The 17,631-nt window shown below is 41.5% G+C and overlaps 1 protein-coding gene across 1 annotated transcript in view; it reads left to right on the top strand.

The window, feature by feature from the left end:
• Nucleotides 1–7,148: 7,148 nt before the first annotated feature.
• The window catches only part of SGMS2 (sphingomyelin synthase 2), a 30,153-nt gene continuing 19,670 nt past the window's right edge, over nt 7,149–17,631 (top strand). The window contains exon 1 of the mRNA XM_068187421.1: nt 7,149–7,607. The gene's annotated coding sequence lies outside the window, so the exon portion shown is untranslated. The remainder of the gene's footprint in view (nt 7,608–17,631) is intronic.

Below are 17,631 nucleotides of genomic sequence, written 5' to 3'. Positions count from 1 at the left end.
TGGTGAACACAGTGGTGGTGCTAAGTGGATGGTTGGACTTGATGATCTTAGAGGTCTTTTCCCATTGTAATGGTTCTATTCTTCTCCTTTGGAAGGGTAAGTAGATAAGCAGCTAGGACAGAAGGATGCTTTACTCCTTTCTGTCATTTTCCCAGCTTTTACTGACATTGTCTCTATGCCTTTCTTGAAGCTTCTTGCATTGCCTGCTATCAGAGCCAGGACAGAAGATTAGACAGGAGGTTACTCTAGTACATTAGAGCTCCCCATGTGTTTCATACTGAATTTACATTCAGTTGATAACAGCGGGCACTTTGCTTTAAAGTAGGCCACCTGTTCCTCATGCAATTGCGTCAGCTGCTTAGGTTTAAAAATAATTTTTTCTAAAAAAAAGTTCTCACTAATAGAATCCTCAAATGTAAGATAATGATACAAAAATTATATTGCTCCTAAGCTTCAATGGGGAGGGGTAAATCTTAGCAGTTTTGTATTGCCCATTCATGTACCAGTCTTACTTCCTTTTCCCTCTATTTTTTTTCTCCTTTTCCATCTAAATCAGATAAAATTCTCCATCATAGAAAAAGCACACACAGAGAGACAAATAGAGATCATCTGTTCAGCTACTGTTCAGTTTATATTAAAATTAATGGATTTCTGTTTTGCATTACTGGAGAAAAGCCTTATAAACTTTTTTGCTAGAGGATGTTGTCCAGTAGTCAGAGGTTTAGCCCAACTATTTTGTTTCAGAATATATGCCTGCTGCAAATAAAACCCCAATGGTGAGAAATTAAAAAAAAGTTACATGGGAAGGATGGGATCAGAGGAGTTAGAGAGAAAGCTGTTCAGGAGGGTGAAGAGAAGATACAGTAGATAAGGCTGAGTAGCAAAGAAAATGGTCTAATTCACCTGTCAGTTGACTTTGTGACAATCATTACAGCGCAGCAGTCTTGTCTTATTTTTCATGCATTTAATATCATATCCAGAAATCCTTATGATGTTACAGAAAAGCTTTAATAAGCCTTTTTAGCTGCCTAGCATCATTCTTCTGATCTTCTAGTTGTTGCCAAAAGTGTTACCTCTTTTCCAAAGGAGACTGAGAATATTTCCCATACCTCTTGATGCAGCTTCCTAGAATCATAGAATGGTTTGGTTTATAAGGGGATCTTGAAGATCCCTGTGGGCAGGGACACTTTCAATTAGACCAGGCTCTTCAGAGCCCCAACCAGCCTGGCCTTGAATACCTCCAGAGATGGGGCATCCATAGCTTCCCTGTGGATGAGCAGCCTGTTCCTGTACTCCACCACCCTCACAGTAAAGATTTTTTTTTCCTAATATCTAAACTAAACATACTCTGTTTCAATTTAAACCCATTCACCCTTATCCTTCCACTACATGCACTTGTAAATAATCTTGCCTCATCTTTTCTGTAAGTTTCCTTCAGGTACTAGAAGGCAACAATTAGGTCACCCTGAAGCCTTCTCTTTTCCAGGCTGCAGAATCCCAACCTTCTCTCAACCTTTCCTCACTGGAGATGTGCTCCATTTCCCTGGTGACTTGGTGGCCTTCTCTGGACTTGCTTCAACAGGTCCATGTCCTTCCTGTGCTGGGCACCCCAGAGCTGGATGCAGCCCTGCAGGTGGGGTCTCACCAGAGCAGAGCAGAGGAGCAGAATCCCCTCGCTGTCCCTGCTGCCCACGCTGCTCTGGATGCAGCCAGGACAGGTTTGGCTCCCTGGGCTGTGAGTGCCCATTGCTGGGTCACGTCCATCCTGCCACCACCAGCAGCCCAAGTCCTTCTCAGCAGGGCCGCTCTGATCTGTTCATCTCCCAGCCTGGGTTGGTACTGGGGCTTGCCACAGCCCAGGCGCAGCACCTTGCTCTTGGCCTTGTTGCACCTCATGAGAATCCCATGGGCCCACTTCTGGAGCCTGTCTAGGTCCCTCTGCTTGGTATCCTGTCCTTCAGGTGTGTCAGCAGCATCACCCAACTTGGTGTCATCTGCATTTAGTTTCCTAGAATCACCTTGCATGCATATAGAGATGATCAATTAGAATTTATTTTCATTGTTCCCTATCTCCCATTTCCCCCCTACAGCCACTGTCAACTAAGTACCTGCACTCTTCCTATTTCTGCCAAAGCCTTGCTTCATACAAGAAAAGCTTTTCTTGTGTATAGAAAGCTCTCTGAAGCTAGAGACAGAGATTTTGGATGCACATAGTTTTAGGTAGAAAATCAATTTTTGGTTTCAGTTTTTAAGGAAACTGGTTGAAAGAAACTGAACCAAGATCTCTTATTTCACAGCTTCTAAGGCATGTCTGATTTCATATAGTTTGAATCCTTACCGAATTACCAAAATCAAACAAGAAAACAGACACTCCTCCCCTACTTCTGTCCCATTCCTAATTATATTAGGAAAAAAAATTCTTCCCTATGGGGGTGGTAAAGCACTGGAACAGGCTGCCCAGGGAAGTTGTGGATGCCCCATCCCTGGATGGCGCTTTGAGCAACCTGGTCTAGTGGAAGGTGTCCCTGCCCACAGCAGGGGTGTTGGACTTTGATCTTCAAGGTCCCCTTCCAACCCAAAACCATTCTATGATTTTATGATTCTATGATCCCATAATATATCCAAAGGAAAAAAAAAAAGATAAATTTGAGGTACAGCTCTTTCTGCTTTTGAAAGTGGAATTGTGAGGGAAAAGTAAAAAGTTTGTTTTAACTTACTGCTTTGTAAAAAAAAAAAAAAAAAAAAAAGCTGTAGTCTAAATTTGTTTTTTTTTTTTTTTTTTCCTCATGAGCTTTAGCAGGGAGTATAATTCCACAAAGCTTCATATTTTTTCCCCTGAAACTATCCAGGGACGTTGTAAATAACACATGAGCACTTGAAAAAATAGTTTTCAAAACATAATATCTATGCCTAGCTGTTGGTTTTGAAAACAGCTAATACAGCAATTTTTGAGAAATGTAAGCTCTGTAAAGCACCAAGGTTAGGCAAACGGGAGACAATAATCACGGATTTGTAGGTCTCGGGAAGTCGAAAGAAAGTGGCTGGAAGAAGCATCTGCTGTCTCCAGAGATGCCTCCAAGCTGGACACCGCTGGCAGCGGACTTGGAGGCGGCGGCGGCCGCTCCCTCCCGAGCCCGGCCGGGCACCTGCGGGGCGGGCGGGCTCCCGCTGCCATTGGCCTGGCGCCGCTTCCCGCCTCCTTTGAAAGCTCGGGAAGGGCGGGCGGCAGCCGTGCCTCGGCAGTCGGGCAGCAGGGCTGGGCCGGGCTGGGCTGGGCTGGGCTGGGCTGGCAGGGGAGCGCTGGGCCGGGCTGGCAGGGGAGCGCTGGGCCAGCGCCGGAGGCCGCAGGTAAGCCCGGGCAGCCGGCGGGGAGCGCTTTCCCCGGGCGTCCCTCGTGGGGACTGGGGCGGGCTCCACTGAGCTGAGGGAGCGACACTGGGGTTTCTTCGGGCAAGGTGGTAGCGCTAAAGCGACGTTTGTGTGCTTAGTATGGTAGCTTAGTGCTTTATAGTAAGTAGAGTCTTCTTTGTTTGGTGGCTTGTTTTTTCTTTTCTTTTTTTTTTTTTTTAAAGTTATTTTTTGGGGTGTTGACCTGTTAAGGTAGGCTTGCTCTCTAAGATCTAAGCAGCTGAACTTGTGCTTGATCCGGCTGTGGTGATTTATAAACGTGTTTCCCAAGGCCCTAGCCTCTCCAGTGGTAGGGCAAGACTCTGTACTTTGGAACTGGTACTTATGAAGGAGTGATGGAAAAACTTTTCCTATGATTTCTATTGTGGCTTATCTTATTTTTTCATCTACTTGTTCAGTTGCCAAAAAGTAGTGACATTAATGGTGAATTTACAAGGTAAGATTTCTCCTTGTTCTAAAGCCCTTGATGATGAAAATGAGCTAGTGAATGGATCAAAAATAATAATCTGGAGACCTAGAATTCATGCCATTGCTGAAATGCATCTAATTCAAAAACTGGAACTTATTTTTGTTAGGGGATGTTTAAGGATTTAGGAAGTGTAGACTGATGAAGAATCTCTTCATGGTATAATCTACTTACATTGGGCTTTAGTACTTTTTACTCTTTTCATAATTGGGTGGGAATAATAAATCATTCTGGAGTTACTCCATCTGTTTTAAGGCAGAAGTATCAACTAGCACCTTCACAGATATTATAGGGCTGCCATGAGAACCAGGGTACAGAATATTAATGTTAGATCTGAATAGAAGTAGTTTGATTTAGATGCTACTTGAAGAAAAGGCAAGGAAGTGACTATAATGATGGGTGTGTATGGCATGCTTCAATAAAAAATATATAGGTTTTCGCATTCCCTTAACATAGCTGCAATAAAGGCTACAAATATATGTGAGCTCCTAAGAACAAGAACACATGTACTTATATGGTTAATTAGTTCTGAAAGTACTTAGGCTGAGCACAGGTGCCTAGTTTTGCCCATCAGTTTTTGCACAGAATTCTGCTAAGGCTTGACTACACACAAAAAAAAAAAAAAAAAGGCAGCTTTTTTTTTTTTGGTGGTTGTTGTTGTAGTAGTAGTACTGTTTATTCTGTCTATAAACTGTAAAGTCAGCTTGAACTAGAAATTTCTGTATGGTTCTTGGTTCCCTCCACCACAAACCCAATCTTGCAGCTTCAGTTCTCCCATGGCAGGACTAAGCAGGATTCTGGTGGTAGCTGCTTCTGAAAACTGCCCAAGTGTCTCTGTGGAAATAGTCAGAATTTTAATGCACAAGCTGGCTGTGTTCGTTTATAGAATTACTGTTTCCAATAATATCCCTGCTGATCTCATGAAAGGGGGAAAAAGTAAACAGTAATGAAAAAGATGCTGGGTTTGTTCCAAGTGAAAGGAACAGTAATTATTTTTCCCCATCAAAGCTCTGTTTCTGTATTCTCTTCTTCTCATCTGCCTCCCTGGGAGGTCAAGGGGAATGTGACTTGTATGTGGGTCTTCCCATGGAATTCTGTCAGTGTGTGCAAGGTTTCTTTTTCCTCAAAATATGTTATCATTTTGTAAGTCTTGTTATCTCTCACTTAATACCTGTCTGAAAACAATCTTCTGAAGTTAATGTAGTTTAAAGTAAAGGTCAAGAGATGTGCTGCTATTTCCTCTGGCAAGTTTTGTGACTTCACAAATTTGCTGCTTGCTTTCGAAGGTTTGCTGTTATGCAGGACTTGCAAGCAGTTCTTACCAGATTAGTTCAAGACCCTCTCCTGGAAGCCGCTCCTCAGAGCTTCACCCCTGAGCTCTACACTTCAACCCCTCAGCTGCATGGATGGATTTGTGGGGTTGGGTGTGAAGTGTAGCCTTGAACAGAGTAAGAAAATATACTGGTCTTTTTTACTTACTCAAATGCAGTGCTTCAGAGAATATTATTTAAGAGTAATGCCAGTGTTTCAGCTTACTGATCTATCTAAATAATTTGGAAAAATGCCAGTGAAGTTTCCAGTCGTTGTTTATAACCTTTCTTCAGTGGCTCTGTTTTAATTAAGCAAAACTAGGGGAGGCCTCTGTTTAGCCTTTGCTGTACTTTGCTTTGCCTGTAGATACTTTTTATTCACTTGCATTGCTATTTCTACTCTAGAACTGTTACTCTGTCCGTTATTGTCCTCTCTACGTAACAGCTTGAAGAAAGATACTGCAAAGGCATGCATGTGATTGTGTATGCAATATGTAGATACCTCTGTAATCAGTCAAAAACAAATGCCCTGCCCATGGTACCTTTTTTTCCCTTCAGATTTTATTTTAAATGAAGCATTACTTAGGAGAATTGGTGGGGTGGTGGGAAGGGAGATTACAGTGGCAGTAAAGAGAGCTGTGAGGTTCCAGCCGACCTTTTTGGTCAGCACTACAGGTGTGTATGTTCATTCACCTAGCAACAGGAACAGCAGTAGCCTTGCTGGAATTGTTTATCTGGTTATAAGAGACTATTTGCATTAAGCCTGCAGGAGATAAAACTTGGAAATCCTGGCATTCTGTCTGTAGCAGTGCCCTGGCTGTCACCGTTGGACCAGGGTAATTTCCCTGTCCCACAGAAATCTGAGAGTGCGGAAAATTTTTCCACTCTGTGCTGGAATGAAGCAGATTCTCTCTTCCCTTCCCCCCAAGCTTTTGTGGGAAAAAAAAAAAAAAAAACCCAAACAAAACAAAGTGTGAGCAACCCAAGCAGAATAGCCAATAGCTGGGTGAAGGGGGCTTTCCCGGGGTGTGACGAACAGAGGGTCAGGTGCCTTCCTCGAACGCAGGGCTGTGTGCCGGGCCGCCGCTCTGTCATGTGCCCGCTCGGCGCTGCAGCCGGGTGACTGAGGCGGGACAGGTGTGTATCGGCCGGAGCGAGTTTCGGTGAGGATGAGTTGACACCTTCCCCTCCCGTCCTCCCCCGCCAATCACGTGTTTCTTACGCTGGAAAACTCCCAACAAAATCTGGCTGCTACGTAGTGATGGGGGAAACTCTTTTGAAAACCAAAAAAAAGGGGGGGGGGGGGGGGGAATACTCCTCCCCCCACCGCAAAAAAAAAAAAAAAAAAAAAAAAAAAGCCAAACAAAACCCCAAGGAAAGCCAAGTCCAGAGGCGAGGGTGAACACTTGAGAAGCAGGGGGTTTCAGTGACAGTCATCCGTCACGTGAGCAGATTTGGGGAAATCAAATCCCCCGGCAAAACCGGGAAGCCCGTCGCTGCGGAGGGCGGCGGCGCTCGGCCGCGGCCTGGCTGCGGGGGCGGGCGGTGCCCTTCCCGGAGCGGGCACTTCAGGGTGGGCAGGGCAGGTGTCGGCGCCCCCTTTTGCGGGCTAACGCGGCCCTTGCCCGGCGGCAGCGGCACTGAGCCGTCCCCCGGGAGAGCCGTGCGGGGCTGGGCTGGGCTGGGCGAGGAGAGGAGCGGGAGGCACGGCAGAGGGGCTCGGGCGTGGATGAGCCCGCCCGGGGCTGCCGCGGCCCCGGCAGAGGCGCGCGCCGGGGCGGCGCAGGGGGCGGCGGGCGGCGCGCGCGCAGAGGCGCGCGCCGGGGGGGCCGCGCGGGCGGGGCCGGCACCTTGCGCGGCGGGCGGGGGCTCCGAGAGGTCCGGCCGGTCCGGCCGGCCCTGCCCCGGACAGCGGCGGCGGCGGCAGCGCCGGGGTGAGTCACTGCTTGGAAATGGAGTGGGCGGGCGTGCGCGTAGCAGAATGAATGATGTCAGGGAGCACCGCGGCGGGCATGAGGCTCGCTGCAAACACGGCGGCGGCCGCAGTCCCGAACGAGAGCTGCCCCCGGCGCCTCCCGGGCCGGAGCCGCCCTCCAGCGGGAGAGCCCTTCGAGCTGCGGCACTGCTGAGGCAGGAAACCTCTGCGAGAAGTGTCGCCTCCGCCGACGCCCTTAAAGCCGGTCCCTTTCGCCAGAAGGGAGAAGAGGCTGAGGCTGGGAGAGGAGCAAATTGCAGGGGAAGGTAGAGATTGTGGCAAACTTTCTAGCTGCTTCTGCGTGCTGCTACCTCACTGGTGGGAGTGTCTGCCCATAAGGAGCTGCAGAGCCCAAACCTACGAGCCCTGAGGCTCCAAAAAAGACTTCCAGCCGCCTTTGGAGGAGGAACTGCCAGCAGTGCAAGATCTTGCATATACGGCTGAGTAGGTAAGTTGGGAACGGCATAGGTGGATTAAAAGCGTGGTGTACCACAGGTGCCCACTTGGAGACCCTCTTTCACAGAAGACCTGCAACTCTCAGCTGGATAGAGACAGGGAAGAGCAGTCCCACGCTTGTGGTCTCTTCCATTTCTAGAGTTTGAGGCCCCTCTAGCTAGGGAGGGCACCTGCTGTTTTAATTTCTCTTGCCACCGTGTAATTTACGGAACATACCTAGTTTGAGTGTAAAGTTCTATGGTTTTGGTGTGGGCAGTGTGTACATACCTCTTAGAGCAGTACCTCATACCTAGCTGCTCAGGAGGGGACTTCAAAGGGTGGGATTTCAGCTCAGGAAGATCAAGTATTATTATACAGCTCTTAAGGGTGTTGTAAAGGCGTTTTGTTATAGGTGATGTTTTTTCTTATTGCATGTCTGCTCTGTTGACGCCACTCTTAAACTTCCTGAAATGCTGCTGAACTAAACTTTTGACTTAGTGGCAGGTTGCATTTCTTTTAATGTTGTGCAGTTTCTGGAGTAAATTTAGCTTAAATTCCTTGTGGAAAGTAGTTAATGCATAGTCTTCTGGCAAAGTAATAAAACCAGGATACTATGTAGAATAGCTGTTGTTCAGTTTAGTTCATTTCTAAACATTTTATTTCATTTGAACACCTTAGAAAATCAAACATCTGTCCTCAAGCCACTTGACAGCTATTAATTTATGCACAGTTAATTATACAAGTGAAAGGGTCCATAGGAGTATTAGCATAAACTGAGAAGGTGCATGGTACTTTATCTGAGACAGCAGGCCTTACAAGAGTTTTGGCAGGCTTCACTTTAAACCACATTTATTAAATGGTTTGTCCAAAATCAATTTGCTTTTTTTCATTATATTTAATGTAGTTGCTTAGATGTATTATTATTTGACAAGGCAGGTTTTTTGAGGCTCTATAGCCTTTAAATACTTTCTTACTGTGAAACTAATAACTTTTATTCCTTATTTTGCCCTAACTTAAATAATCTAGGGCTTAATTTACTAGACAGGTCAATGTACTTGCTTCCATATTTCTTTCCTTTTAGGTTGTTAGTTCAAAATCAGACACAGATTATCACATTCTACTGAAAAACATATACTTGTCTCTGTCCTTCAGAAAAATATTCCAGTGTACCCTGTGTAGTATGACAGTCTTAGAGGATATTGGACAAGTCAAGTGGTGATCGGGAGAAACTTTAGGTGAAAATCTAAGGGGGCAACAATAGTAAGCTGATAAAGGCCCCTAATGAGGTAGATTTCTGTGCTGTCCTTGAAGTGAACATACAATGGAAAAATGACAACTTGTAGAGAGCAAAGACAGGTTATTTTTTTTAAGTCACGGGTTGGTAATCTCAGTATAGAATGCCTTTACTTCTAAATTTTAAATATTCAGCCACGGATGGCGTGTTGATAAGAATCTACTTTTCTGCATTGTAAAAGTGTGCTGTAGTTGTAATATTGTAAGACAGAAATTAATTGAGAACTTAATGTTTCAAGTAGACATCAGAAGTGTTATATCAGGGATACAGTATAGTAAAAAAACTGAAGATTTCCTTATCAATGCAAAAAATTCAGCCGACATGTGTACCTCCCTGTCTCTAGAAGACCTGAATAAGACTTAATCTTAGGTATTTTTAATTCTAAAAACTGGAGTTCTTTATTTTCAGTGTATAGCATATTAAAGGTATCAAGACTGAAAAGTAGTGTATGGATTTTTAAGGATTAACAAAATTATTGAAGCAAGTGATGGATTTAAAAAATTAGTAGTTTTCTTAAAGGAGCAGAAATGTAGAAGAAGGGTTTTGAAGAAATGGCTCATTACACTTAAGTCTCCTGGAACAGAAGTGGTCTTTGAAGATAGAGGTATTTAATAAAATAAAATTGCCTGCATCTTCTGTTTGGATTTTCTTTCCTATTTTGGTGGGCTGTTGGCCTACGATAGTTTTTGATACTGTTTGTGGCGAGTGGACAATACAGATGCTGTGACATATTATTTAGTATGGCTGTGGTAAGTCTGCGCAGATGCTGCTAAGATTAATATAACACTAGGTCCACTGTCTTCAGAGATCTCTCCCTGCTGGGAGAATTGTTTGTACCATGGACACCACTGTCCCCAAAGATGCTGTGCACACTAAGAATGTCAGGCATCCAAGCACCACTGTCCCAGCAGATGCTGAAGACCTTAAGAGCTGCTAACGGGAAAGTTTTATGTAACACAGATAGCTCTGTGTTATGTTTCAAACAGAACGTCTATTCTGGACATTTCTTAACTATCCTGAAACCCAGCTGTTCTAGTGAGGCTTCAGAACGTTAATAACCACAGGCGTCTCCTGTATGAGGATGCTTGCTTAAGTTAACACTAGCAGGTATCAGTGGTTCTCTTCCCCAGAGCAGATCTTGTGGAGATATGGGTGATACAGGGAATGAAGTACTTCTTACCAATATAATTGGTTTTGGAAGTCTGTAGCTGTTGATAGGAATTTTAATAGCACCAAAATATAAAGTAAAAGTGAATCACCTTTAGAGAAACATGGTACTTACCATCTAGATAACATATATGCAGTATCTGTAAAATAAGGAGACTGCTGTGCTTTGAGGTCATGCTTGTGGTTGCTGAGTAAAACTTTCTGCTTTACTGTGTGTCAGGTGGTTCCTGCTTGCAATCTGATGGCATTTAAAAGTGTTGGAATCTAGACTGTTTTATAGATGAAGACACAGTTTGTGAGAGTATCTGAGGCTGTTGATCATTGCAAATAGAATGGTTCTTAATGAAACAGTGTTTGAGTTTAGATCCTCAGAGAAAATAATGAGCCTCGTTAATCAGGAGAACTTCACTGCATTCATTCTGACAAGAGAATTTTATAGCAAAAAAGCATGCATTACTTTTTTTCAGAAAAAATAATTTCTGCAATATGTAACTCTAGAACGAGAGAATGTCCTGTTTATTTGAAGGTACCTGAACAAAAAATCAGATGTCACTTACTCTCCCCAGTTGATAGAGGTTAACTTTGAAGTGCCATGTATAGATTTCAAGAACATCTCACTTATTGTTGATGAAGTTTGTATACAAAAATGAAATTGCTGATATTAAGAGATATGTGAGGGTTCCAAAGTCTGATCTTGGCTCACACATTACAATATCTTCCTGTTCTTAGCTTTTCTCTTGGCCTTTAGAGTTCATCTCTTTCTGCTCTGTTCTGTAGTCTTTTGTTTCTTTTTTGTTATATATAGTGATTTTCTCAGGCTGAATCTTACTAGGATCCTGTACCATGCAATAAGCTTTGCAGTGATGTTGTGTCTGTGGTTACTGATGCAAATTAGGAGTAGGGTTGTATACCTGTTCTTCCTTGGGGAAATGCTGAGCCTCTTGGGCAAAGCACTGAATGTTTTCAAAAATTGCATCAGCTTAATTTGGTTGATTTAAGCTGAACTGGTGCAGAGCACTTAGGAATATGTTTGCTTAAGAATGGCTAAATTTAAAATAAATTCCCTCTGGATTATTTTTGATTTAGCAGTAATTTGAAATCTTAAATGGAATTTATAGAGTTAGATTCAGTTTTTCAGACAAGATGTAAGCATATCATGGCTGAAACAGGGAAGAAAGTTTAAAGTACAAATAATGATTAACTTTGTCTTCAGTTACAGTAAGGTTACTTTGATGGTGGAAGATACGGATATCACAAAAGAAATCAATGGAAGTGAGCAATAAACCCCAGGAAGCTATTTATATTTAAGGTGTTTTTTCTAATCCTCCATCTGAGAATTTACAAACTGCTTGCAGCAGTTTGTGATCACTGGTTTTCAGGGGTCCCCAGGCAATTGGTCATGTTCTTTGTGAAATGTTTCAGGGGCAGGTTTACCTGTTAATTGTCAGAAACCAGTATGGCTCATGTAAAGTTCTGTAACATCCTTGCATTTGGGAAGGATCTTTTTGCCTACTCTGCCTGTTGATATCTTAGACCTCTGTCAGTCTTGCTGCTACTGTAAGTTTAAATATTCACAGAGTGAAGTTTTAAGTACTAATATGGACTAAATCCTTATAAATAAAAAAGCCCAGTATTAGTACATTTATTCTGTCTAATTAGTGATATGATTTGTCTTTATGCAAGTTCTGATAGCAAAGTGTCACTATGAGCTATCAAAACTTACTAGAGTTTGTGTTTGTAGTGTCTAATTTAGACAAGGATAGGTTTTTTGTTTTGCTTGATCATATATCTATGATCATAGTTCATGCTTCTGATAATAGAACTTAAATTTGGGTTTTTTTGTTGATTGGTTTTGATTGTGTGTGGCTTGGTTGGTTTTTTTTTTTTTAAATCTGAGTTAACTATAAAATAAATGGGAGTCTTTAATCCCATCAGAGTGCAGAAATCTGTCCAGCCTCAAAAAACAGGCCTCTTGGATCTTGTAAGACCTAGCTTAAAGCCCTAAACAAAAGGTAATGTTTTCCATTTCTTGAAGTATTATTGTAAGTATTTTGGCATATGCTACCTCCCCAGAAAATCTTTAATAGAGCTCTTGTGTCTGTAAAAATCCTTTATTAAGAAGTCACCTGCTCTCACTACGTGTTTTTTTTATGTTGAAATATGTTTGCATTTTCTAATCTTTCTCTTTTTAGAGTGTGTATTCTGCTTAGCCTCCTAAGATTTTAAACTGTTGTGTGATGAGTGCTGAATGACTTCTCATGGTTCGTTTCAGCTATGTGACATGTACATAACAGTGACAAAATATTTACTTATGCACACACCCAGGTTCCTGCTTATGTTCACTTTAGTGCTGGCCACTAGAGTGGTTAGTGGAGCAGAGCTAAATAAGGAGACAGCTTCTCCAGACATTTTTTTTATCCAGTTTCAGTTGTGTTATGCTTATACCCTGTTCAAGAAACTGAATTCAACTCTATATGTTTCATTTAATATTTCAGACTACTGCTAAATCAGAAATAATGGGGCAGTCTCCTTATTTAAGTGACATAATTTGCTGAAGAGAAGAAGCAGTAGAGAAGGTTGTGCCTCATAGTCATTAATTCTGTCTTTCATCTGGAGGGCATGATATAATCCTGTAGCTTGATAGTTGATAGTTCTAGTATGCTTCTACAATAATTAGTTTATTTGATTTTTTTTTTTACTTCCCCACATCAGCCTTGTAAATGGGAAACTGCACTTGCTGTTTGTAGATGCCTTATGCCAAATACACTGCCCATGTCTTGGTTTGAGATTGAACACAGCTGTATTGAAGCAAAGTGTTCCTATCACTGCAGTTGCTTAAAAAGGACATATTATAAGCTGTAATGCTCTGTTACTGTCTTAAAAGTTACAAAAAATGCTTAATGTAGAATTCTGTTTCATCTTGTGACAGTTATTCTGGTTCAAATTTATGTACTACAATTTCAGTAAAAAATCAAAAGCATTTAAACTGAAATTCTGAAAGCCCTGTTTTTGGTGGGATTTTTTTTCTGTAATACTTTTGACTCTAATTTGGATTAGTTCATAGGTGCTGTTTTTTTTCTGGTAACTTACCTTTTCAGGAGTGTATAGAAACAATTTATATGTTGTAGCTTAAAAAGTTAACTAAAAGTGTTACTTTCAGTTCCTGTGTATTAGGAGCCTGACAAAAGTCCTACCAAAGCTTGTGGTTTTTCCTGTTTTCGTAGTACTGTACTAATCTGTAAGGATGCCAGGTAAGAGTTCCTTACAATACCAGTCTCAGAACCATGAGCTTGTCTTCATTTGATTTTACTCAGATTTTATGTATTAGTTTGAGTGTCACTTGACAAGAGTTCGTTATTGTCTTCTGGCATACCATCTTGGTCTTCTAGAGGCCAAAACTTGGCTCTAATTTTTAAGTAAAATTAATATACTTGCTTAAGCTGCTGTTACTGAAATGCAGATGCTCTTTTTCACAGTATTGCTTGCAAATTGCTTTGAAAGCATGTGTATACTTTTCACGCAGATATAGGGCATGAGCTTGAAATTTTTGGAAAAAAAAGGTCAACTCTACTTGCTGTGGAAAATGTGCCAGAAAGCTAAAGTTGGTCCTCCAAATTGAAACTGTTTATTTCCATTCTGTGAGACAGAACATCAGCTGAACTTGTTTGAATCCTATTATTGACTATTAGAAGTGCTCATGCTCTGACATAGGAAAACAACACTCCAATGCTTTTGTTTTCCTAGAAATTTTTCAACTTTCTTGTTGGACTTCAGTCTCGAGAGGAAGGGCTGTGGCATCCTGTTTGGCACTGAAGCAAGAAGTATTAAAGGCATTGTTCCTTCCAAGGTGCCACGGTGAATTTAGAAGTGAAATTGGAAGTTAATATTAAGGCGACTTATTGAAGAGCCTTAATAGGAAGAGCGTTATGGGTTTAAACTTCTGTCCACTGCAGTGATTGTATCCTGAGTATTCAGATTATTCAGAATTAATCTTTTTAGTGATAGCTATGACTTGGAAACTTAATACTGCACATGCTACACAGCTGAATGGCAAGTGCTTTCCAATGAGAATGATTTTCTTGTTGGTCTTTGTTTTGTGTTCTGCAGTAACCATGGCCATTAACTTCTTCCATGCTGGTCTTAAAAAATGGTTCAGCTATGTCCATATGTGCAAACAGGCATAAGTGTTAAGATAAGTAACATTTCTTCATTCTTCTGTTTGGAACAAACTGTAAAGCCAGTAACTTGTACTAACTTTTAAAAGTTAAGATGGATGAAATAAATATCAGCTGATCAACAACATCACAAGACACAATATCTCAAATATCAAAGCTCAAATAGCTGGGCTAAATAATTATACTTCTTGTTCTAAAAGTATATTTCTTTGATATGAAGTGCTTGGGTTTTTTAAAGCATAATTCTCCAGATTGCAGGCAGTTTATGCTTTCTTGTGTACATTACTACCTAGTCACTAGACAATCTGAACAAGGTAAGGTGCATGGCTTAATTTTATTATGCAGAATGAATGTTCCCATAAAAATTTCTTGCTTGTTTTTTTTTTTTCTTAACTTGTAGTAAGATAAAGTTTTATATAAGTCTTAAATATCATAGAGTTTGACTAAACGCTTTACCTGTCCTACATTTGAGGAGCTCAGGACTGAATTTAAAATGGGATGCTCTTCCCTTTCAGAGGCCTGGAGGGCAGAGAAGAGTGGCAGGCAAGCAGAAGCTCTCTGTTCTGTTATGCTACAGTAAGGGCAAACACTAGAACCATGTTCTTCTACCTTACCTGTAACTCTTTTTGAGTGTGCACACATATGTGCTTTCTTCCTATTCTCCCTCTGCATCCTGTGGTAGTAGAATCAGGTACAAAGCTTTTAACACTGCAAGCCTTTCTAGAACACGTGACAGAGGCAACATGGCTTAGTCAGAATTTGACTGTGATGTGTGTAACATGCAGATAAAGTTTGTTCTTATCAAAGTCTCTGTTGCAGTTACAAGGACAGCTACAGGAGGAATATTGTACTTTGGCTTCTATAATTTTCTTGAAGGACCCTTATCTTGATTAATCTTCCATAACACTATTATGATTTTAATGGTTTGTATTGCTCAGCAGGTTTTAGACTGATGTTACATAGCTTATGATTTGGTCATATTGTTGAGAATGTAGCATGAAAAATGTCTTGACACATGCATTTATAGTGATATTCTATAGTGTTTCCAATTAGAATCAGAGAAAAAGGCTTTCTCCTTTCATCAAAAGGCTTATAAACTGCAGGATGGTATTTTTAGTGTTGTGTATTTGTCATAGTGTGATTTGATTTGATGGAGAAAGACAATTTTAGTGGACAGAAAATGTATTGCTGTTTAAGATGATGTTTTTGTCTTGTCGCTATTATAACTGTTTTATAACACTGTTTCCACACATCTCATCTCCTCTTTTCATGAGTCCTGTAGGTCTAGGAGAGTTCAGAGGTCTGAGAGGATCTTTGTGTCTGTTTACCTCTTAGCCAGGCAACACCCACAGAGTGATTGCCCATGAGATACGTTTGCAGATAACCGAGCTGTAAGTCGAATAGATTTTCATGCTGGTACATGTCAAAGAACATGTAGCTTTTTACCTAACAGTTACAGCTCTAAGAGTCTGTGAGGTGTGTGAGCCCCTTGTCTTGTGATTTTCTGTCTCCTGTGTATGTTAAGAAAGTGGTTTGTGTAGTTAGACTGAATAGTACCTGTTCCAGTAGGGTTTATTTGGTGTTTGTTGTAAGTTTTTATTTGTTTGTTGTTTTGTGTTTGTTTTTTCAATTGCCTGCTGTGAAGTCTGCACATTAGCTCAAATGTTGAGGGTTAGTGGCAATTCAGATTCTTCCTGGAAAGTGTCTCAGTATGTGTCTATGAATATTCAGTCTTCTGGTGTCTGAATATGCTTAAGGAATTTTAATGCAAGTTTTTATCCTGGACATTTCAGGCATTTGCTCTGACTGCCTCCTTGTAGAATAAGAGATCAGTTTGTGCTCTTGCCCCATAGAAGCAGAATTAAACGGGTGTCAGATCTGTCTAAATCTGTTTTATAAATCTTACTGTCAGATGTGAGGAAACTTTGGGAAGCCAAGACCTTTCTCTAAACAATCCTTTTTGGATTAGGGTAGTTACTCATGCTGTTGGATTTAAACTTGAATACTTAACTTGTCTGAGTGTATTCTGTAAAGCTCTCCCAGGAGTATAGGAAAATGTACGCTATGGCAGATGCCTTCATTCTAGAGATGTGGCACTTCTTTTCAGCATCAGACCCACACATCTGAGTATTCAATACTTAAGGCAGCTCACAATGTGCATTATCTGAAAAGGCAATCAGATTTGTTCTGAGGTTGGACTTATTTTTTGGGCTGATTTGTTTACAGTCTTTGCTGGACTGTAACACTGCTATGTATAAAACCTGTTTCTTTTGTGTTCTTTTTCTTGCATGAGAGATGGAGCTCATCTGGAAAGTTTCATGGAGGAATAATATACCTGCTGTAGGGCATAGATTCTCTTCCGAAGGTCTTAAACTGTGAAGTTCTGACTCGATTTTTGTCTCATGCTAGAACAGCATTTTGCATTCTTTGTGTTAAAATACTTTTTTTTAAACAGTTATTTTTTTACTTTTTTTTTCAAGTTAGAGTACTAGGAAGGAGAGAAAATAGTTCTGCTCTGGGATTTCAGATAAGTTTCTTCTGTTCTTTACTAACAAAACTTACTGGGCATGGGTAACTTGTGATCCACTATTTTTGTTTATACAGGTGTACAATGTGGATAACTGCACTTCATGTGGTTCAATAAAATTAACACTGACCTGTCATATAAGTTAAACATGCATGGCCTAGACTGTTTGCATGAGCTTAATTAATTAATTCTGCTGCACTAGCAGTGGAACAGCTTAACATGGGCTGGAAAATGCAGTATCCCAGCCTGACTTCTGCTTCCAGATAAATAAAGTATGCCTTCCTGGGTGGCAGCTTTTATGGTCAGTCCTGACCCATCCCCATCTTTGTATGTTGTCTTGATAAAGCAGTGTTAAAAGAGTCCATGAGCTGGGATTGGTATGGAATGTTTCAGGCCATCTTGGTCTGCCCCAGCTGTCATTAACATCTTAGCACACCTCCTGAGTTATGGTTCTAGCCTAATGTAACATGGATTTTTTGATTTCTTCCTGATTGGCTTGCATGAGTCTGGAAGGCTGCTGCCTCTCTCCTCTGCAGACCTGTAATTCTCCTGTGGGGGTGTTTCTTGTTACACAATGTCTGTCATGCAGAGTGTGGCATTCATGTGTTTAATACTGTCATGTGCATGTTTTGTGCTTCAGTTGTGCACCTTTGAAATGGTGAAGTTACCTGCTTTTTGAAGTTGTGCTCAAGCGCAACTGATGGGGGGACCTCGTAGATTAAATCCCTGGGAGACTTCCCTTTGTTCCCTTTGCTGTATGTCTAGAATAGATTGGAATTTAGGGTATTCTTGGTGCCACTGATATTTGGATGTGCCATCCTACTCCTGGCAAGATGATGCTTGCCCAGAGGAGAGTAGTTGACAGCAAAGACAC

This window comes from Anomalospiza imberbis, chromosome 4 (genome assembly GCF_031753505.1).
Source record: "Anomalospiza imberbis isolate Cuckoo-Finch-1a 21T00152 chromosome 4, ASM3175350v1, whole genome shotgun sequence".
In the NCBI taxonomy this organism is placed as follows: domain Eukaryota; kingdom Metazoa; phylum Chordata; class Aves; order Passeriformes; family Viduidae; genus Anomalospiza; species Anomalospiza imberbis.
This window is presented reverse-complemented; position numbering and strand designations above follow the sequence as displayed.